Below are 23,440 nucleotides of genomic sequence, written 5' to 3' on the forward strand. Positions count from 1 at the left end.
CCTTTTATTGTACTCAACAACTGGCTTGATTTTCTGCAATTTTCTCTTCACAACACGAGGCATTGTGCTCATACCTCGACCTGACTTTGAATCCTCAGAAATTGTTGTCGTGCTGGTTGGTTCTGTCTCAGCAGATGAAACAAACTTCATCTTCTTCAAGGGCTTGTCTTGAGGAGTTACCATTCCAAGCTCCTTACCTCCATTTTTTTTGGAGCCAGAGTCCTTACTTTGGTCTTGAGAAACCATGGTTACAGAAAAAACAAACCTGCAAGTGAAAATATTTCAGGAAAAAAATTAGAACACAAACGACGGTTATTTATAAAATACGACGTATGATAAGATTTTACACGACGTAATAACATAACATCAGACGTAATAAATATTTAAAACGAGAGTATTCAAACAACGACGAAACAATATTAAAGAAGACGTAATAAGAACTTATTACGACGATATTTACAAGACGTCGTGATATTCAAATTCACACGACGTAAATATTAATATAACGTCGTGTTATGGATATTCACACGACGTAAATAATAAGCTACCGTCGTATTTATATGAAACCAAAAACATTTTTCTTTCTCTGTGAATGTTTGATTGCAGGTTTAATTTCTCAAACATGGTTTTTGTTTTTCCTAATTTGATAAAATACAAAGAAAAAGAAAGAAAGGTTTGGCATCTTTTATAGACGACGGTATCTTAGTATAACGTCGTGGTATGAACATTCACACGGCGTCAATAATAAGATACCGTCGTCTATATAAGATACCAAACCCTATTTTCTTTGTCTTTGTATTTTATCAAATTAGAAAAAACGAAAACCATGGTTCAGAGAAATCAAACCTGCAATTAAACAAGCAAATAAAAAATTGACCGTCATTTTAAAAACAACTTAGATCAATTTTAAGACGACGCTAGGACGACTGACAAACCGTCGTGGTCTACATATTTAACCACGTAAATAAGAAGCTACCGTCATCTTATTTAGTTGAATTAGTTGTGTTCAAAGTTGGAAACATTCCCTCTCTGTCTGTGTATTTTATCAAACTTGGAAAGAATAAAAATGATTTTCGCCAGAAAAAAGGTAAAAAGATTTTGAAAACAAAAATCGTATGAGCATGCAAAATAGCAACAAAAATAGTGAGAAATGAAAGCTTACCTTTTGTGTGCAATGAAAGCTTTCTCTCGGAGTTTGGTGTTTAAGTTCAAAGACGACGACGAAGATGAGAGGAAGACGATGAGATACTCGACAAGGTTCGACAAGGAAAAAGACGAAAAGTTTTCTCTGGAGATTGAAATTTTTCTCGTGTTTGGAAACAGTGTATGTGTAAGTCAGGTAGACGAAAAGTTGTATATGTATACAAACCGTTTCTTAGTAATAAGATGGCGGTTTACATAGAACAACGACGTATTAATAGACAAACTACGACGACAATTTGAACTTAGGACGTGGTAAATAAATACGACAGTAGTGTTGTAGGTACCGCCGTAGTAAACTCCTAAATAAAAGTCGATAAATCAATATCTCGCGTCATGGTAGAATAATTTACACGACGGTTTTTTGTAATATACCGACGTGGAATTTTGTAAATAGATGGCGGTTTTTGTAAGGACCGCCGTTGGTTTTAAAAATTTATTGTATAAATTTGTCGCTTGCTCAGATTTTCATTTAGGTTTCCAAGTTCTTCCTCTCTCAAAGACACTCTCTCTCACATCTCGAAGACAATAATTTGGATGTCTTTCTCAAAGAGAAATGGAGCTTACTCTCCAACAAATCTATGTCCACAAGAGGAAGCTTGTCAATCCTGATAGGAGATTTAGTGCTTCTGAATACTCCTTGCTTTCCATCAAAAGAGATGCAAGCTGACCTCCTCGCGAAGGAAAGTTCGCTTCTCGGAAACTCAAGATCGATGTCAGCCTCTGCTTGATTTTCTTGGCTAAGAAGATCCGTCAGGTTTGTGATAGAAGAAGATGGGTTATCGGCATTAGTGAAGAAGATGGGTTATCCGTAGAGCTTCTGAAGAAGAAGATGGGTTTTCAAGAATGCGATAAAGAATAGAAATGGCTTCAGAAAGAGAACGGTTAAAGAAATTGAAACAACGATGGTTTTATGTTCTACCGACGTCTTTTTGTAAACTAAGACGACGTAATAATTTTTTTCGCGACGTGTATTCGTTTTAAAAACGTCTTATGTGTAATATAACCGATGTGGATTATATTTTTATAATTATAAATAGAATTTTTTTTCCCTTGTTCTTTCAGTTTATTTTTCAAAAATAGTGCCTTATAAATAGAGTTTTTTTTCCCGAGGAAATTAAAGTTCTAAAATTTGTAAAATTTCTTTTCTGGATGACTGATTTAAATCAAATACCAATATAAAAAACAACGACTGTTAGTTGTTATACCGTCGTCTTTTATAACTAAAACGACGCAATATTTTTTTCGCAACGTGGATTCGTTTTCAAACGCGTCGTTATGTGTAATATAACCGACGTGGATTTTATTTTTATAATTATAAATATAATTTTTTTTCCCTTGTTCTTTCAGTTTATTTTTCAAAAACAGTGCCTTATAAATAGAGTTTTTTTCCCGAGAAAATTAATGTTCTAGAATTTGTAAAGTTTCTTTTCTGGGGGACTGATTTAAATCAAATACCAAAGTTATACCGTCGTCTTTTTAAACTAAAGCGACGCAATATTTTTTTCGCGATGTGGATTCGTTTTTCAAACGTCGTTATGTGTAATATAACCGACGTGGATTTTATTTTTATAATTATAAATATAATTTTTTTTCCCTTTTTCTTTCAGTTTATTTTTCAAAAACAGTGCCTTATAACTAGAGTTTTTTTTCCCGAGGAAATTAATGTTCTAGAATTTGTAAAGTTTCTTTTCTGGGTGACTGATTTAAATCAAATACGAATATAAAAACAACGACTGTTTTTTGTTATACCGTCGTCTTTTCTTGTCGTCTTAAGTAAGACTAAAACGACGTAATGTATTTGTTAACCGACGTGGATTATTTTTGTTAAACGTCGTTATGTGTAATATAACCGACGTGGATTTGGTTTTTTAATTATAAATAGGGTTTTTTTTCACGGGTGCTTTCAGTTTTAGTATTCGATTAGGGTTTCAACTTCTTCTTGCCCCTTTCTCTGTCTCACCTCATCTCTTGGGAGGCAATTGCTTGAATGTTGGTTTGTGTGTATGTTTGTGTATCTGATTCACAAACATACACACATCACCAATTTTCAAAAAATTGTCTCTCTGATTGCAAATCTGTGGCTGCCATTGTGAAGTTTTAGGAGGCAATTGTTTGGATGTTGATGTGTGTGTGTGCGTTTGTGTAGATACACAAATGCACACACATCATCCACTTCCAAAAAATTGTCTCTCCGATTGCAAATCTGAGGCTGCCGTCGTCAAATTTCAGAATCAATTTTTTGGATGTTAATGTGTATGTGCGTTTGTGTATCTCAAAGACACAAATACACATACATCATTAACCTCTAAAGTATTGTCTTTCTGGTAAGATTATGATGAGCAACAGAGTTCCATCTTGTAAGATTTCCTAACCCTTGTGATCTCAGAAAAATCTGATTATGTCGGCGGTTTTCTATATAAACCGTCGTGGATATTTCAATTCTTGTCATTAAGTAGATCTACCGACGTAGGATAACAAAATCCAAGAAATAAATTGTTAAAAAAAATTCTTATTCAGACGGCGGTTTAAATATAATGTATGACATATAAAGCGGATAAAAACGACGTTAAATTGTATACTACGTCGTTAAATGAAAACCCCAACTTGGTGAGATTTAAAGATATCGTCGTAGAAATACGAGAAAGACGTCATTATATTTATCTTTGCCGTAGTTGTACATTAATTTAATACGGCGATATTTTGTATTTTACCGCCGTGGATTTATTTGTAATTATACGGCGCCTTATACGAAAACTTGGTCGTGTTAATTTCTGGGTAAAAATGGCGGCTTTTTTTGAAATCGTCGTCTTTAGTTTCTACGTCGGTCGGTTCATAACTTCCGCCGTTAGTTGTTGGCTATGATTTCAACACTTGAAAATCCTATTTCAATAAGACGTCGGTTTTTTAATTAAGTACGTCGTGTTTTAGGAACAGCCATTTGAATCTCTATTTTTTTGTTGTCTAAGGTGTTATTACACGGCGGTTTTATAAAACCGTCGTCTTTTAAAAAACAACGACGATTTTCACTTAGACCGTCGTGTTTTTCTGGTCGTCTTTTTCACTTTTTGTAGTAGTGTCCCCACTCTACACCTGAGTTCGAATCCCTCTTCCCGTAGTTTAGATTAAATTAAAATAGAATATCGTTTGTATCAAAAAAAGCAAAATTGTGAGACCCTAGAAAATAAATTCTATATATACTTTTATTGTTAAAGAAAACTCAAAATAGAAAGTTCATACCATTGAATTGTATTATGATTAGCTGAACCCAACAATGGTGTTGACTTAAGAGACTAAAGCCTAAATTACTCAGTAAATGGAAATCGAGGCGTCCCAACGGTATGATGAGTTATTGCTTGGAGCAAGAATCTAGGGGTCTTTCGTATGCCTTTAAAAGATTGTGGAGGGCTGAAGGAGTGAGCACTTCGAATTTTCGAAAGATTTTAGTAGGCGAGCAAGGGCGATTTCCGATAAGGTTCAGTACGGCGGAGCGATTTTCGACGAGGCGTGAAAAGATACTTTCGTGAGCCAGGCGATTTCCAGCAACCGGGGACGGTTTTGATAACAAGGTATGCCTTGTATTCCTTCTCCCTTTCTGGATTGAAATGCCTCTTTTGCTTGAGTTTTGCATGAATTTGGTATGAACGTAGATGAACTTCCGTGAACATATGAAGAACATGCCTAGGCTTTTGTTTTCAATCTTTGCATGCCCCTTAGTTTCCCTTTTTTGTATTTGTAGATGTCTGATAATTCTGAAAGAGAAAGTCAAAGCTCTCCAAGTCCCCATGCCTTCAGTAGGGAAGAGTTTGAGAGTGGTAGCCATAATGAAAACTTGGGTACGGATGGGGAAAGTACTGAACGTGTGGTGGAAGGGCTGATAGTGGAGGGAAATAGGGTTGGGGGAGAAGAGCAGTCAAGGAGTTATGGGGGGGAAGCTTGTAGGGAAATGTAAAGGAACTATGTGACCCTAGAAGCTTGAGCAAACCGGGTGTTGGGGATAACCCAAGCACCAGAGGATAGTGCAAGTGGGCGGCGGGGCCATTGGGGTGTGGTACGGTGGTAGTAGAATCCGCCGATGTGGGCATTCCAATAGGGGTTCCACTACTGAAGAAAAATATGATGAGTCTGTATGATCTAGATTCTCTGAAGGCAGATTATGTTATACCTAGTGTGTGGGGCTGAGGTTGCCCATACCTACTGAAGCGGCAAGATACCCTTCCGAGGGTTGCGTTATGGTGTTCTCAGCCATGTACAAACATGGATTGAGGTTACCATTGCATCCTTGGGTGCAAATGATGCTTTCCAGATTGGGCTATGCCCCTGGGCAGTATAATCCCAACTTCTAGTGTATACTTGCACGGTGTACATAGCATGGTGGTTGGCGGTTGAGGAGCCTCCTTGAGCATTCATGATCATGCTCGTCCAGCAACAGGCAACTTTGGCTGGGTGCAGGTCAACTGTCGAAAGGCGAAGGAGAGAGGATACTTTATAGGGCAACCACCATCGTCGCAGAAGACGTGGCGAAATCGGTGGTTCTTTGCCTTTGGTGATTGGGAGTGCTGGCCCGGGACGATCAGCAAACATGTGCCTACTCATTTTCAATCTATAGGTCTTTGGTTATAACTCCTGTCTTTGTGTTGAATGTGTTGGTATGAATATGTATTGTCCTCCGGCTTGTCAAAACTAACGCCTTTGTCCATGTGCAGGTTCTGTGAAGTGTAGGCCAGATCTAGGGAGGAAGAGGAAGAGATAGAGTGGTGAGGAGACCGTGCCCTGAGCGCTTGAGCTGAAGAATATTGTGACACCACTCTTCTTCTTCAGTCGGGATTGCTTCAGGGAAGTAAGTATTGGCCTTCTCCCTCCCTTTTGTATGTTTGTCTTTATATATGTGCTCATGGTTGCCTTGGTTTGTGGTTGCAGTGGCTGAGGTGCCGAAGAAGGTGGTGACCGTGGTTGAGAATTCACTGAAGGTAGTGGTGGATCCGGAGGAGAGGCAACGAAAGTTGCGAGAGAGAATAGAGAAAGATGGGGCCAATAGGGCAAAGAAGCAAGCAAAGGGTGCGCCAGACAGCCGAGGAGAGCAGCTGGCGACCTCGGCAGGAGGATGATGAGTGTTGGTGGAGCCGAGAAGAAGCGGAGGGGCTTGAGTCTTCGATCCATGACGCGTCATGGGTGGATCTGCTGCCATTCGACCTAGATCCCTACCAGCCGCCGCTTGAGATGGATGAGCTATTCCGCAGTGCACCGAGGATATAGACTTTGCCTCTGGCTCGACGGGAGGCGAAGGAGGTAACCCGCCATGCATCGCCAGAAGTACCTCTTGTCAATGCCTTCCTAAAGATTGATGCGGGGCTCGCTATGACCAAGGCCACGGACTGATCGGGTCCAAGAAGGCGGTGCTCCGCCAATGTAAGTAGTCTTGTGCCTTTAACTTTCTAGTAGTGCTTATAAATGGTCCGCTTATGAACATATCTTTCTTGCAGGCTTTTGGGATATGTACCTTACCTAGCGGAGAGAGAGTAGACTTGGCTGGCGCCACTCGAGACAGCCAAGGCCGCCCTTGCGAGGCTCAGCTGCCATCCGGAGAGGAATGTGCTGCACCAAGGTGGGAGGTTGGAGGCGGAGCTAAAGGAGACAACCGGCGAGCTAGAGGAGGCTAGGCTTGAGTCCGAGAGGAGGAGGACCGAGGAGCTAAGAGTGGCCCATGCCGAGGCTATGGAGGAGTATTAGGCTCGACAGTTCAAGAGCCTTGTCTTTGGATGCGATGGTCAAGGAGCAAGATGGGTGGGAGCTTGCGAGGTTTAATCCAGAGTTGATATAAACCGACACGGTGGTGTTCCCCCTTCCATTCCTTCGGTCCGAGAGTCACTGCGGCTACTCAAGGCCACGAGTCCTTCCGAGGCCGAGACGCGGGAGGTGCCGATGCTAGAAGAGGGAGTCGACCGTGGATCCCGGCTGCCGAGGAGGAGGCGGACGACCATGCCGTTGCTGAGGGCTTGTTTATATTTTTGTTATGATGTACCCAATTGTTTCAGACGACGTCTTTTGACATGTATGGATATTGCCCTGCCCTAAGGCAGGGTTACTTTGATTTTATGATAGCCTGGTATCCTTTTGCTTTATGCATTTTGCCAACTTCTGAAGTGTGAATGAGTAGAAATAGAGCCCAGTTGGGTGCTTCTATTAGATGGGTGCTGAAGGGAAGAAAGTACAATGGTAGGTTCGAGTCAAGGCTCAAGACCGAAGTATAAGAAAACATAATGTCCTAGGGTCTAGGTATGTTTACTTGTAGTAGTACTTGAGATGGTCAGCGTTCCAAGGATGAGGCAAGGTTTTGCCCTTGGGATCCCGAAGCTGATAAGTCCCGGGGAGGCAAACCTTGGTGATCTCATATGGACCTTCACACGTAGGGCCCAGGGTACCTTCATTAGGATTCCTAGTGGCCACGGAAACCTTGCGTATGACCCATCCCCACCAGAAAGCTCGGGTTTAACTCGAGTTGTAGTACTTGGCAATACGTTGTTTGTACGCGACGTTGCGCATGTTGGACTGGTCACGGCTCGTCAATGAAGTCGAGGTTGAGGGCCAAGCTCGTTATTGGCCTCGGCCTCATAAGTGGAGGTTCGGTATGTGGGCTGGCCAATCTCCACGGTGCCACGGCCAGCATCAAAGGAAAGAGAGAACGGTGTTTCTCCCGTTGAGGTACTGGAAGGTGGTGCGGTAAGCCCAAAGAACTTCGGGAGTAGCTCGCCAAGAACCTTTGGCTTTGTCAAGCTTGGTCTTCGTGGTCTTCTTGATAATTTTGTTCACAGCTTCGACTTGGCCATTATACCGAGGATGGGCTGGGGAAGCAAAGCAAAGTTTAATCTTGAGGTTGGAACAAAACTGCCTAAATTTTGCGTTTTCAAATTGCCGGCCGTTGTCCGTGATTTATAGCATTGAGGATGCCGAAGCGGCACACGATACTTTGCCAAACAAACGCCTCAATGCAAGCTGCAGTGATGGTGGCTAGGTCTCGGCTTCAGCCCACTTAGTGAAGTAGTCGACAGCCACGATCACAGATTTGACCCCCTTGCCCTCGGTATAGGTCCAATGAGGTCAAGTCCCCAGGGCGAATGGCCAAGGACCATGGTTGTTAAAGGTTCAGGGAGTTAAGGGATATTGGCAAACCGACACTTGTCGCCCGGGTGAAGGCTTGGGCATCGGTGTGAAGTAAGGGCATATCCTTGCCTAATGGCTTTATGCGCTAGTGAGCGGGCGCTGAATGATTATCACGCATGCCTTCGTGGATTTCGGAGGACATAGTGACCTTCCTCTGAGTCGTGCACCAAGGTAGGTGTGAATCGCTTGTACAGAGCGCCATTAATGAAGTATCGGGCGGAGCGATAGCGAACACGCCGCGCTTCAGCAGGGTCAGCGGGTCCCGCTTGGTTCTGCAAAAATTGGAGGATGGGGTCCATCCATGTTAGGCGCGTGATCGGTGGCGCAGATGAGTGGTGCCCATGTGCTTGGCTGATCCAAGATTTCCATGTGGATATTGCGCCAATACCCCGCTCTATGGTGAGGCTAGTCTAGCTAGGGCATCGGCATGGCTATTCTCGAGCGCGGTACCTAGCTTATGAGATAAGCATTGAAGGTTGTGCAAATGACGGGTATGTTGAGGTAGGCTCTGGGACATGTCCTTGGCAGTGAAGTCTTGGTTGACTTGGTGGACAACGAGTGTGAGTCGCTGAAAATCTGAATTTGCCTGGCGCCCATCTCCTTGGCTAGCAGAAGGCCAGCTAAGAGTGCTTCGTATTCGGCCTCATTGTTGGAGGCATGGAAGTTAAAGCAGAGGGCGTACTCAAGGACAACCTCGTCCGGAGAAATGAGAACAAGGCCAGCTCCACATCCCTCGGGCGTGGAAGAGCCATCCACATACAAGGTCCATAAGGGCTGAGTCAAGTCTAGGTGCCGTCTGTCGACGTGGACTTGGCCTCGTAGGAGGGCTCCATCGTAGATCCGTGGTCCGGCCACGGCATGGGGTTGGTGAATCGATATATAAAGTCGACCACGGCTTGGCCCTTTGTGGTGGTGTGGGGTTTGTAATGGATATCAAATTCGCCAAGTTCAATGGCCCACTTGACTAGCTCTCCCGAAGTCTCCGGCCGCAACACTTGCCGGAGTGGTTGATTGGTTAAGACATGAATGGTATGAGCCTAAAAGTATGGCTCGAGGCGCCGAGCCGAAACCACGTGGCGAATGCGGTTTCGATGTCCGGCGAAACCTCGGCGTCTTGTAATGCTTTGCTGGCGTAATGCAGGGTGCTCAACACCTTTATGCGGATGAGCACAGAACTGTAGTCGAGGCGGACTCAGGTGTGACAATAAGGCCCGGCTCATATACTCCTTCACTGTTGAAAGCCTTGTCGACACTCGCCGTCCAGTAATACTCCGCTTGCTGCCCTTCGCCTTGAAGAAGGGGCGCAGCGATCGCTGGCCTTGGAGATGAATCGTCGTGCGACACGCCCGAAGGCTCTGGATGTCCTTTATCGCCCCGGTATTGCCATGTCCAATATTGCCTTGATCTTCTCTGGATTGGCCTCAATACCCCTCTGGCCGATCATGAAGCCAAGGAATTTGCCTGAAGCCACCCCAAATGCACACTTGGTGGAGTTGAGCCTCATCTTATATTACTTCATAATAGTGAACATGGCTGAGAGGTTAGGGATGTGTTGGTCAGTAGTGCGACTCTTGACGAGCATGTCATCAACATAAACCTTCATGGTGTTGCTAATTAGGGGAGCGAAGATGCTGTTCACCAGACGCTGATACGTGGCCCGGTGTTCTTGAGACCAAAGGGCATGACTTTGTAACAGTAAAAGCCACGATCCATGATGAAGGAGGTGTGGGCTTGGTCCTCAGGATGCATGAAAATCTAGTTGAACCCAGAGTAAGCATCCATGAAGTTGAGGAGGGCGTGGCCAGCTGTGGCATCAACTAGCCGGTCGATGCGGGGTAGGGGGAAGCTATCCTTCGGGTAGGCCCGATTGAGGTTGGTGTAGTGTACACACATGCGCCAGCCCTTTGTGCCCTTGCGAACCATCACCACATTGGCCAGCCAAGTGGGATAGTCCACCTTCTTGATAAATTCAATGCTAGTTAGCTTGTCCACTTCTACCCTCATGGCTTCATATCGTTCTGGGTCATAAGCATGACTCTTCGCGAACAGTCGACGGCAGGATTAATGCTTAGCCGATGAGATATGATCTCAAGTGATATGCCAGGCATGTCATTGTACGACGGCGAAGACCTCGCAAGGCGAAGGAAGGCAACATGATCAAAACGAAGCTCTGGGAGAGGAGGTGCGATCCCGACCGCCGGTCCAGATGTTTTCATCGAGAGTAACCAAGGTCTTCCACAGTTCGGCCTGTGGGGTGACAGATTCCTCCTAGGGTCCTCTGGCGCCCGGTGCCTTGAACCGGCCGGAGCTTGGGTTATCGAGCCTCGCCCGATGTTGGCGATTGGTGGATTTTCGCTAAAGCATAGCGCCGGGCGCCAAGTTGGTCTCTCAAGACTGTGTATATGAGGCGAGGAAACTTGAGCATATGGGTGGAGATGAAGACCTTCATTTGGGCCATGACAGGTGGACGAGGATGACATTGTAGGTGTGGGGCAGTCGATAATGAGGAAGGAAGTGGTGATTGTCCTCCGCTAGGGTGCCGATCCAATAGAGATTGGGAGATGAATGCTTCCAATGGGCTGGACTACCTCACCAGATAAGCTCACCAGGGGTGTAATGCTTCGATCGAGCAGTGAGATAGGACTGGAGCTCGTTGAAGGCTTCAGCAAACATCACACTGACCGAGCTGCCAGTGTCCACCAAGATACGCCCCACATCAAAGTTAGAAATGTCGGCTCGAATAATGATCGGGTCATCGTGGGGGAGAATAACACCGCGCTCCTCTTCCTCACAGAAGTAATGGGAGCCCACGATTTATAGGTCTTCGCAAGTGTCCTTGCTCGTGAAGACCCGTGCGCATAGGTGGAGCGGACATAATGCTTGATGGAGTTGTTGGGCGCCAGCCAGGGTGGGACCACCACTGATAGTTGAGATCATGTTGATCTGCCGTTTGTGAGGGTTAGGTGGGGGTGTGAGATTGTGCACATATTTATCCAGTTTTTCCTCACAAATAAGTCCTTCAATGATGTTGCGCAAGGCAACACAAGATTCGATGTCGTGTCCACCGAACGATGGAAGCAATGTAAGACACCCGTGTTGGGCATGGGCTTCTGCTTGGTCTCCGGGAGAGGCTTGGGTATGATAGGTGCCTCATGCACCGACATTCTCGTAGGTAGTGTTCAGGGTGGTGAAGACTCAACCTAGGCTTGGGTGAGAAGGGAGGAGCCCATCACCCGCCTGTGTGGCTGCCTCCATTGGGTGGTGGTGGTTACGCCTCGCCCCGCTTACTATTGTTGAAGGTATCTTTGCCGGTAGTTATCCTTCCGCTGGGGTGCCGGGTACCGTACTTGGGGCGGGAGTAGAATGTTGAGGCGGGCTGAGTTGGGTGCCGGTGGGGATCAGCGAAAGGATGATGTGCCGGGTGGCTGGCCACGCTTGGAGTTGAAATACTTAGCCTTGGCATGAGCTGCTTCATTAAGATACGTGTTCCAAGGGTTCCGTGCACTAGGTACCAAAGTTAGACCCTGAGGCCACTCTTGAAAGCACCAAAGGCGCACGATCATCGGTCTCGGGTAGCGGGAGTACTCGTGGCTGAACTCGCTGCATACTCCGGAAGGGCTCATCCTCACCCCGCTAAGCATGTACAAAGTTGTCCGCAGTAGAGGCGATCGATGCCGATCATGAAATGGTCCAGAAGGCTGCCTATCAAATGTATTGATGGTGCGGGAGCTCACTGTAGAACCAATTCGGCCACACCGAGTGGATGGGAAGAGGAGGCACATGCCTTCGTCTAAGCCCTGCATCCTGGAAAAGAATGTATGTGGGTGAGGGATCCTCTGTGCTGTAGAAGGCAACGGAAGGGCTGGATTTCCTTCTCCGGTGGTAATTAAGGATGCGTTTGGTAAAGGGCCTAGTCGTGGCTTCGCCAGAGGGTTGGTGGTTGCGCCACGCTCATTCTCCAGCGCCGGACCTTCTCAAAGAGAAGTCTCATTGTGGGTCGGCATGAGGGAGAGTCTCGGCTTGGAGGTCCGTGTGTGGATGGACAGGGGCTAGATAAGGGTCAAGTCCACCGAAATCCTCGGTGTGGTAAGACTTGTGCTCCTCCGAGTAATCATGCCCCCAAATATCCGAGTCCTCCATACCCTCTCCGCAGCAATGTGGGTTGGCTTTGGTGGGGGCCTAGGTGTGTCACCTTGGGTCTTGGAGATTAATGGGATAAGAAGGGTCCCGTCGGCGGTCCAGATACGGTCCCTACAATCCCTGTAGACCTCGCTGGCTCGTGAGGCTAGTTCCTCGCGCGGGAGATATGGAGAAGCCGTGACTTGGTCGCCTCCGAATGGAGGGGCCTTTACCCTTCTTTGGCCGGGCCTAGGCTGATTGGGGATTATGGTGGGAATGCTCTAGCTGGTTTGGCTGTGTGCGCCGGGGGTAAGGCTGCGTGGGAGCCGGGGCTTGGTTCTTTCGATTACGCTCAGATGCGGTAGTCGTGCTCAGCCAACGTTCTTGGAATGAAGATGGTCACACCTCTCGACATCTTGACGACACTGGCGCAGAGGAGCTCCACCTCCACGAGATTGACCTCCTCCGATTGTTCCTCTCGGGAGGTACCTCCTAGGGGTATTGTACTGGGCATCATGGCTATCCTCGTAGGCATGGCTGAGTGTGGAGTGAAGAAGAGGCAACGGGGCCGGATAGGTGAAGGAGCAATGGGCTGGTAGAGAAAATGGGTTTAAGTATTCGATTCTCACAGACGGCGCCAAACTGTTAATGCTCTTTTTCGGAGAGGGTCAACTTAGAGATAGGGGTTTGTCTTTAGCAAGAGAAGGGCCTGGGACTTCAGTAAAGGGCTAGCCTGCAGAAGACAAAAATGGGAGAAGCAATCGTTAAGCTTCATACACCGGTATGGTGCCAGCCGAAGGCTCTCCGATGCTTGAGTCCTAGGGGTAGTGACTATTGCAAAGTAACAGAATAGTGAGAGAGAAGTTACCTTTTCTTGGTTACTGCTCCCTATTTATAGGGAAGTAAAAGTAGAAGGTTTGCACAAAGTTCCGATATGGGACTTTGTGCAAGTTGCTGTGATGATGACACGTGTCTCCTGTGTTTAGGTTTGGCAGTTGAGCTTCTGGTTGTCCCTTCGGAAGAGCATCTCCCTTTGGCAGGGAAGAAGGCATGTCTGCCTTGGTGTTAGTCACTTTGGTGCTAGGCACACTTGGTTAATTATGGTATAAACATCTTTAATACTATAACAATTCAAAATCTCAAAAAATTCTGTCATTACGGATAATTGTTTGTTCAAACATTCATATACATTTACATTTTAATCCATCCCCTGCCATATTCCAAGAGCCAATTGCAAGGGCTCATTTGGTGGCTAATATTTAATTGGATTGGATAAGTCATTACATCTATGGTATGATGAACAAGAAAATGAAGGTAGAGATAAATAATTTTCCATTTTAGGGGTTATTATCCTACTATTTTATGGGGATATTAGATGGGATAAGTTTTCTTCACGAACAATCCATCTTCTACCTTCAACTTGTAAAAAACAAAAAAATTCATTTCTTCCTTAAACATACTTTAAATATAGGGAGTTATCATATCTAATCCTAGGTACTAAACGAGATAAATCCTTCAACTTGGGCTATATGAAACTAGTGAGAGTTAAGTTAAGAGGAGAGGGGTCATAGTTTCTATTCTTCGTGGTACGTAAAAAAAATCCGAAACTATTGTGTTTGAAAGCTAAAATGGAGAACTTGATGTCCCAAGCCAACTATTGCTATGTGAGGTTAAATCAAGCGATTTTTTACTTTCATGATAAGTTAACAATCTAACTATGACCAAATATATAAAGATGAACTCAATATTTCCAATATACTTGAAAATGTAATTTTGGATTTGAACTAAAGTGTTTGGCGGCTTATACATTACCGCTACATAGTTTAAATTAAATCTCAAAGATTTCTACCCAAAAAAAAAAAAAAATCAAATCAAATCTTAAAGTAAATTATACATCAAGTGGGTTGAGAATTACCTGTATAGTGATTGTATTTTTCATGTCCTATATTATGAATTTTTTTTTAATTGAAGAAAAAATAAGTTTATATAAGAAAATTATCACCCCAAAACCCAACCCGACCGGACCCTCCATGAATAATACAGCCCAGAAGAGAGAGGCCCTCGGGATTTTTGGACACAGCACACTGAGGCCGAGGACTTGATGCGAGGATCTCCATCATCTCATGGAATTCAGCTGAAATAAACATTCTGCACTGGAATTCCGCTGCTGCAGGCCAATCAAATTTAACATCTGAAAAATTAAGACAGCACAAACAATCGTTGCCTGACAAACCTCAGTGTAGGCAAGCCAGGCCTAATTGCACACCACTTGGGTAGCTACCTATGCACTAATTTGAAAGGTTGATTGCAAAAACTATCTTTTAGGGAAAATACCACCAAGGCAAGAAGAATCGCCATACGAATACGATCAATGACCATGAAACAAACAAAATGCCAACGCGAATGTGATTGGCCATGATTTCTTTCTTCCAACTTCCAATGACTGCCCTACTAGTTTAATGTGAGGTCAGTAAATCAGACTACATTGGTGTATTATTATGTACAAGCCAAATGCGCAACTTACATAAGCCAAAAATAAATTATTGCCAAAGTTCACCCTCAATGTTTCCTATCATGAAAAACGCAAATTTAACTAAAAATGTATAAACAAAAAACAAGAATTCTCAAGTTCTAATAACAGGGCCCTTGTACAGCCCTCTGCGAATCACAAAGTTGTCGGGAGGTTGAAACTCTTCTAACCAAGTCACTTGTGGCTCTGTAACTCCTTCAAACTCAAGATAACCTTCATCCCAAACAAAACAAACAAAAACTACGAATATCAGCATGGTAGACAAATTTTACAACCAGTTCTGAGTTATCCTTATTCTAGGACCAAATGGAATTTTTGCAACTGTAATAACCAGCAACGTAGACAAATTGCATTACCAGGCAGATCTTTTCTTGAGGACTTTCGGAAATACGTGCAGTGCCGTCCATCTTCAGAGGAGTAAGGCGGCGCAAGGATGTCAAAGATGGCACAAGGAGTTAGAGCTCTAAAACTATGGATATTGCCTCCAGTTGTTGGATAAAGAACTGTTGGTGGGCATGGTGCTGTCATCTCAGTATCTTTGACCAGCTTTGCAGGTTTAGCTGCAAAAATCACCAAGTACGGTTTCTAGTTTAGAAAAAATAATGAAATTATAATAGCCCCCTTCACAACTACGGCCATGTGAAGAGTTACTTATTCAGCGAGCTAAAGAATATACCAAAATTCTTTTTTGCTTTTTTTTTTTTTTTGTGAGAAACAAAAATTTATTAAATAACAAGCACATACACAACCAGTGGCAGAGGACAAGATCTAGCAGCTAACAAAATCTTATAAAGCCTAAATTACATTACTGGAAAAATAACAGCTGCCCTCCAATCTGTAAAAATTGAATTAAAAGGTATTTCCTGGAATTCTGAAGAAACTGACGCCCAAAGGGGTGTCCAAAGGCTACTTTATCCCACAAATATCCACCTTGTCTCGCGAAAGTCATCCAACACGAATCCCCAAGAAAACCATACACACAAAAAACTGAAGGAAATTAGTCAAATGAATTTCATTCAAAAGGGGCTAAAACTGTTCCTTTAATCTAGATCGTTAATTTAAATTTACTATTAGAATTTAAATAAATATATATATATATTTGGATTGCAATGCCACTTTAAGGTGGAATAAAGCCAGCATGTGGGCTCAGTCTCTTTTTAAAGATACTATTACATTTATAAATAAATAATAAATAAAATAAAAATAAAAAAGGAGCTGTTGGAATTGCAACAGCTCTCTCACCATGAGCTAACACGTGGTGTGGACAACAGACAAACCCATCACAGTTGGTCTCAGCGCGGGTTCCAGTGTTTTTCTCATCCACATGGGCTGTGCCACCTTAGCGCGGCTCCACTAAATAGTTTTGGATTCATGCCAAATGTGGACTGTTATTTGGGTTTTCCCAAATTTTGGGTCCTTCATTTTCTTGGGTTGGGAGAGGTTTTGGGGGATATTTTGGGTTTGAGTCCTTGCGTTGGAGATGGCTTGAGATAAAATATATAGAAGAAAATAATAAAAAATCACCAAAATCGAATTCAATATGAAAACACAAATATATTACAGTTTAGATTAACAAAAGAAATACACATCAACCTAAGAAAATACTTCCAAAAGATATTAATTTTCAGCACAATAATACATCAGAAATGAACAAACCATACCTTTGACCAAGACTTGGAGTGAGAGAAGCTGAACAAGACGCTTTAGCTTTTGTGGTGAGAGTTGAAAAGGCAGGAGCATTCTTCTGAAAGATAAAGGAAAGAGAAGATGCTTTAGTTTCAATCAAGGGCAAATATGGAAATATAATTATTGGTTTTTTTTTTTTTTGGTGGTAATTAATAGCATTGTTTTATGTGTAAAGAGAGTAACACATGTCAAGCAAAAAAGGAAAAAAGTCCAAAGAAGAAGGTTAGAGAGAAGATTGCTAGCATTCCCTAATAAGGAAAAGGAAAAGAAAAAGAAAAACTGCAACTTTGCAACTCCCCTTCCCTGTAGGAGGAAGAGAAATAAAATATAACAAATGGACACTAGTTTCTTAGAAGAATAGGCTCTTTCATTATAATTCAGCACTACAAAATAACAATGATAAAAGACCTATTTAAAGATTTCTCCTATCATAACCGATTAACCCACTCTCATATCTTAGACTCTTTATCAACCCACTAATTCATGAAGCTGACAGTTTATTCAGTTCATCAATATATGAACTTATTAAATCAAAGAATAAGAAAAGACTCAACATAATAGCATATTGAAACTTCTTGAATGCAATAAAGATGCATATTTGGTTTAATTCTCCAACATTTCCCCTCGTTGCCCTTCCGTCTCTCACTCTCTCTTTTTCTCTCTCCCTCACACCATCCTCCCAGTCACGCCACCACCTAACCTACCCAGAGACATCATACAGGGTCTATGAAGGTGGGGGGCCGTTGGCAGAGGGAGAATGCAGAGGGGGATGGTTGCATGTATTTTTATTTTTGTTTTTGTTTTAATCTTTTTTATTTATAAAAATACTTAATTCTTTTTTTTTTTAAAGGATTTGAAGTTTTAAACTATTTAAAATATATCATTGTATTTTATTTAAAGTCATGTGTGATTATCTCATTGGATATGTGGCACCACATATGTGCCACGTCAGCAATTTAACAGAAATTTTTACGGAACCTAATAGCAGGACCAAATTGATAAATGACAAATAATGTTAAAAAAAAAAAAACATAAAGGATCAAATGTGATAATTTCGCCAACCTTAAGACTACTGTGATAAAAATCCCAAAATTAAAAAGAAAACACATGTACAAAAATATCATTGGTCAATGTCAATGGGGTGGAGATGGAATCAGGAGTGGACGTAAGTATTTTTCTTGTACACAATTAAATAGGAAGAGACACAAAATCTCACATCTGATCTTCTTAGCATTTTCAAAACATAGGCTTGCAGCAAATATTGCCTCTCAATCTAGGTAGCTAGCCCTTTCTCTTAGAAAATTTTCGCCGGTTTCTGTCTCTTTAAGCCTTTCAACATCAGGTTGTGAAGAACAAGTTTCTAGGAAGTGTTCATGAATTTTCCACAGCTAGAATTCATCAACCGAATATTTTGAATAGCAGGACTTGGAATTGCACACGTCATTTGTTGACATTACATTATAAAAATATATAGCTTGGATTAACGAACAGCTAGCTAATCTTGTAACTCATCGAAAAAATTTCTAGAGGAGCATATGTTGTTCTAGGTGCTGGCCATGCAGAGGAACTAGGCATCATGCAAGACAACTCGGGGGACGATATTTTTGCTCTGCATGATTCTTATCTCTCTCTCACTTATATCAATGATCATATTTGCTTGTGGTGATGATGAAGGATCAAGCAAGAAAAGATACAGAGGCGGCAGCGGTGGTGGTGGTGCAGGTTGTGGTGGCAGTGGAGGTTGTGGAGGTGGCGGTTGTTAGGAAGATATATATAACTATGTTTTCATAAAATTAAGAAAAGTTCGAATTTATGTCCACAAAACCTGTCGTTCTTATAATTCACTAGTCAAAAATCACCATTGCTCGACCAAATTTTGCGGGACGAAAAATTATTCGTTGCTCAAAGTCACTTTGCGCCACGAAACTCAAAACTTCGTCGCTCAAAATCTTGCGCGACGAATTGTTTTTCTTCGCAAAGTGACTTTGCGCGACAAACTTTTGTGAGACGAATTGTCTTTCGTCGCACAAAGTGACTTTGAGTCACAAAACAATAAACTTCGTCGCGAAAAGTCCTTATAAAAATAAATAAAATAAAAAAATTCTTTTTAAAAATCTTTGCATGGCGTTATCCAAACATTTCGTCACCTAAACCAATTTATTTTTGTTTTTTATTTTGTATGCATAACACCTAAATGGTATATATATTTTTATTAAGTAGCTTTAAATTTATTATTTTAGATCGGATCGGATTTGTGTTACAAAAATATATTATTGTTGTTCGGATTGGGTTTTTGTTAGAAAATATATTTTTTAAATTGACGATCGAATTAGTTCATTGTATTCATATAGGGTCAAGGAGTGTAGCTGTAAAAAATCATCAAAATCAGAGTTAAAATAACCGTTAAATCATGATTTTTTATTTATAACCGTCGAAATTTTTTGTCCCGTTACTTGATCTCTGAATGTTTATTTTATTTTATTTTTTTGCGTATATGATCTCGCAATATAAACAAATAAGTTTGATGGTTGGATTGTTGAAACTAGTTTTGTTGAATGTGTATGCCATCAAAACAATATATTCACTAACAATTAAGAGTTTTATTTATACTTTTGTTAAATACAACATAAGATTTTGTGGTATCAACTAGTGTACATATTTTAAATTGACGATCGAATTAGTTCATTGTATTCATATTGGGTCAAGGAGTGTAGCTGTAAAAAATCATCAAAATCGGAGTTAAAATAACCGTTAAATCTTGATTTTTCATTTATAACCGTTGACATTTTTTGTTCCGTCACTAGGTCTTTGAATGTTTGTCTTTTGCGATTTTTGGGGTATACGATCTTGAAGTATAAACAAACAAGTCTGACAGTTGGATCGTTGAATGGTGTTTATATATATATATATTTATTTACTTATTAAGTAGCTTTAAATTTATTTATTTTGTACGTATAACAATTAAGAAATTGAATAGTATATGCACTTATTAAGTAGCTTTAACCTAGAAACCCAATCCTAGACATGTATTTATAAAAAAACCCAAGCACTATTTAAACATAGAAACACACCCAAAATCAACTCCAAAGTCAACTTTTTGGGTGTGTTTATAAATGAGTTTTGAGTGTGTGTAATGATGAGTTTTGGGTGTGTTTATAAAGTGTTTTGGGTGTTGGATTTTTTTATAATTTCAACCTCCATTTTGGGTGTTTTAGTGAAACTCCCTATTTATATTTTAAACCATAAAATAAAATAATTTTATTTTTTATTATTCATAGCAATTATTTTTATAAATATCGTGATACGAACCAATTTTTAGTCTCCTAAAAGTTTGCAACCAACAGTTCAAAAACTCTAAAAATTTGGGCGGTACCAAAAATGGGACCCAGGATTTTAAAAAAACTTTAGACTTTGCGTTCAATATTTTGTGTCGCTCAAAACTTTGTGCGACCAATATATATTTTTCGTCAAAAAATTTGGGCTGGTAAATGGGACGCGGAATTTTTTAGACTTTGTGCAACTAATATGTATTTTTCGTGCAAAAATTTCAAATTTGGGCGGTACCAAAAATGGGACGCTGGATTTTTTTAATTTTTTACTTTGCGACCAATATTTTGTGTCGCTCAAAACTATGACCAATATATATTTTTCGCAAAAATTTGGGCAGGTACCAAAAATAGGATGTGGGAATTTTTTTATATAATTTTTTAGACTTTGTGCGACCAATATGTATTTTTCATCGCACAAAATTTCAAAATTTGGGTACCAAAATGGGACGTGTGGATTTTTTTTTTTTACTTTGCGCGACCAATATATTTTGTCGCACAAAACTTTGCACGACCAATACTCCAATATTTTTCGTCGCTCAAAGTGATACGATTTTTAAAATGAAAATAACTCCTCTCCCATTTTCTCAATGTCTTTCTCTACTCTTACCTCTCCTCTATCTTTCCCTCTCTCCAAATCCCACCATTTCTCTCACACTCACTTCTCTCACTTAATCTCTCATCATCTCTTTCTTTACTATCTGTCACTCTCACTCACTCTCTCATCTCTCTTTTCACTATCTCTCACTCTCACTCACTCTCTCATCTCTATCACTATCTTCTCTAATTCTCTCACACTCACTTCTCTCTCTCATTCTCACTCACTCTCAATCTTGCCAAAAGGTATATTCTCTCCAAATTTTAATTTTTTTCATTAATATGTGTTTTTGGAGTTAGTTTTGAGTTTGTGTGGGGTTTGGGGTTGAGTAAAGGGGAGGGATTGGTGTTTGGGTTGGATTTGTGGTATAACAATTTTAGGGGAGATTATCCCTTTTTTTTTCTTTTTCTTTTTTGTTATTTAACCTTTTTTTTGTAGGGAATCATCGAGACTTTGACGGCTAAAGTTGAGGATTAGGAAGCTATCAAAACATATTCTCCGCCACTACCTCCACAATACGCTTGTATTAGGATTTTATTATTGTACTTCGTTAATTTATGTGTACATTTTGAATATTATATATATATTTTATTGGATAGTTTGATCAGTATTTTTCATATGTAATTTTATTTTGAATATGTCAATTTAAATTAAAGTAATTAAAAAATATCATACAATTAAATTTAATTTAAAAAGTAAAAATTCAAAATAATTAATATAATTAAATTAATATCAATTTAAATTAAAGTAACGAAAAAAATCATACAATTAAATTAAATTTTAAAAGTAAAAATTTGAAATAATTAATATAATTAAATTAATATTAAAGAAATCATAAAACAAAAAGTCAAAAATCAAAATATTTCGTCTCGCAAATATTGACACGACATTAGTATTCGTGCGCGAAAACTCTACAAATTTGGGCGGTACCAAAAATGGGATGCGGGATTTTTATTTTTATTTTTAATAATTTTTCGCGCTTTTCGTCGCACAAAACTTTGCTTGACCAATATTTTTCGTCACGCAAAGTTGCTTTGCACGATAAATATTTTTCGTCAGCTCAAAGTCGCTTATGCGACCAATGAAAAAACTTCGTCGCAAGTCTTTCTTCACGATCTTTGCTCGACGGATTCTACGACGGTTTCTGAAATTTGTGCGACTACAGTATTTTGCGCGACCAAATTCTCTTCGTCGCGCAAAGTGTAAAATGTAGTAGTGATTGTTCTTGTTGATACTAATATTGGCTTGTAAGCTACGTTATATTGATGGAGCTTCTTATGTATATGATGGTCAGATTTTGGCTTTTACTAATTTTCATGGTAGTGTTTGTTTTTTCTTTTAAAATTCACTTTAAATTTCTATCAACAAAAATGCAATATTCAGTAAATTCCCATATTGCCATTCTCTGCTGTTTACAATTTGTGAGAGAGAGAGAGATAGAGAACAAAGGTGGGGGCCGTTAGCAAAGGGAGAACACAGAGGGGGGATGGTTGCATGTATTTTTGTTTTAATCTTTTTTATTTATAAAAAGACTTAATTTAAATAAATAAATAAATAAAAAGGATTTGAAGTTTTAAACCCTATACTTTTCTTTGTTCACCCAAATATTTAAATCATTAAACTTTTAAGTTTTATTATTGTGTAAAAAGACAAAAAAGAACATCCAACTTATTATTGTGTTTAAACCCCATACTTTTCTTTGGTTGCTGATTGCTCAAATTAAGAACATAATTCACTGCTATCATCGAGCTCTCTCATGACTGCTCTTCATTTGTCATTCATGAAGACATAAAGATACCCACTTGTAATTCTATCGCCATTATCTTCTTCTTTTTCAGGGAGAGTATTCTTTTTATTTGTCTTTTCTGAATTTATAATTGTTTCCCTGAAGTTGCTGTTATCTGGGTTATTTATTTCAAAAGGATCCTCAATAGTTGGTTCAGTATTTCTTCAAGTTTTGGTTACATTTTCCTTTTCTTTGGGGTTCTTATCATCTGGGTTCTTGGTGATTATTAATTGTATTTGTGCAAATGGGTTTTTAGAAGTTATGTTAAGTATTATTTATTTATTTTTTCTTGTTGCATTAGTTTTTATTTTATTTATATTCTTAAAGATTCTAGTAATTACTTACTTAGGTGCTTAAATTCATAGGGTTAATTATGCAATATGTTTTCATTTGGTTCTGGACGACTGAGATAAAAATTGGTGGCTTGAGCCTACTGTGGCTGTGGAAATTGATGGAACCCTAAGAAAAGAATGAGGAGAGCCATTTCAGAAGAGATGGACAAAGAAAAGACTGAGGTGCCTAAAACTCCTGCCACACCAAACACTCGGAGAAGGGCTCTGCTGCTTCTGCTCAACATAACACCACACAGAAGGAGAAAGTGGGGTGAGGTTGTTGAGTTTTTTTAATTATTTTTGCGCATGGGTGTGTATTTAGGGGTAGTTTGGGAAGATAGTGGGGTTTACTTAGAAATTGTGAAAATTTGAATTAAAAATTGCGGTGAACTTAGAATATGGGGTGAATAAAGAGAAGTGCGGAGTTTAAATAGAAAAACTCTTTAAAATATATCATTATATTTTATTTAAAGCCACGTGTGATTATCTCATTGGATATGTGGACACCACATATGTGTCACGTTTGCAATTTAACAAAAAATTTGACCGAATCTAATAGCATAACCAAATTGATGTGTGAGGTGTAACATAAATGACCAATAATGTCAACAAAAAAAAACATATAGGATCAAATGTCATAATTTCGCCAACCTTAGGGACCATTGTGATAAAAACCCAAAAATTTAAAAGAAAAGACATGTA

General features: G+C 40.5%; 1 pseudogene across 1 annotated transcript; it reads right to left on the reverse strand.

Annotated features, from left to right (window-relative positions):
* Nucleotides 1-14,858: 14,858 nt before the first annotated feature.
* LOC103328504 (plant cysteine oxidase 4 pseudogene) lies at nt 14,859-23,401 on the reverse strand (annotated as a pseudogene). The gene is made up of 3 exons (XR_016126102.1): nt 23,390-23,401; nt 15,367-15,595; nt 14,859-15,223 (listed from the first exon to the last, which is right to left on the reverse strand). The product of XR_016126102.1 is annotated as a plant cysteine oxidase 4 pseudogene (transcript).
* Between the last annotated feature and the right edge of the window lie 39 nt (nt 23,402-23,440).

This window comes from Prunus mume, linkage group LG4, assembly GCF_029339155.1.
Source record: "Prunus mume cultivar Tortuosa linkage group LG4, ASM2933915v1, whole genome shotgun sequence".
Classification (NCBI taxonomy): domain Eukaryota; kingdom Viridiplantae; phylum Streptophyta; class Magnoliopsida; order Rosales; family Rosaceae; genus Prunus; species Prunus mume.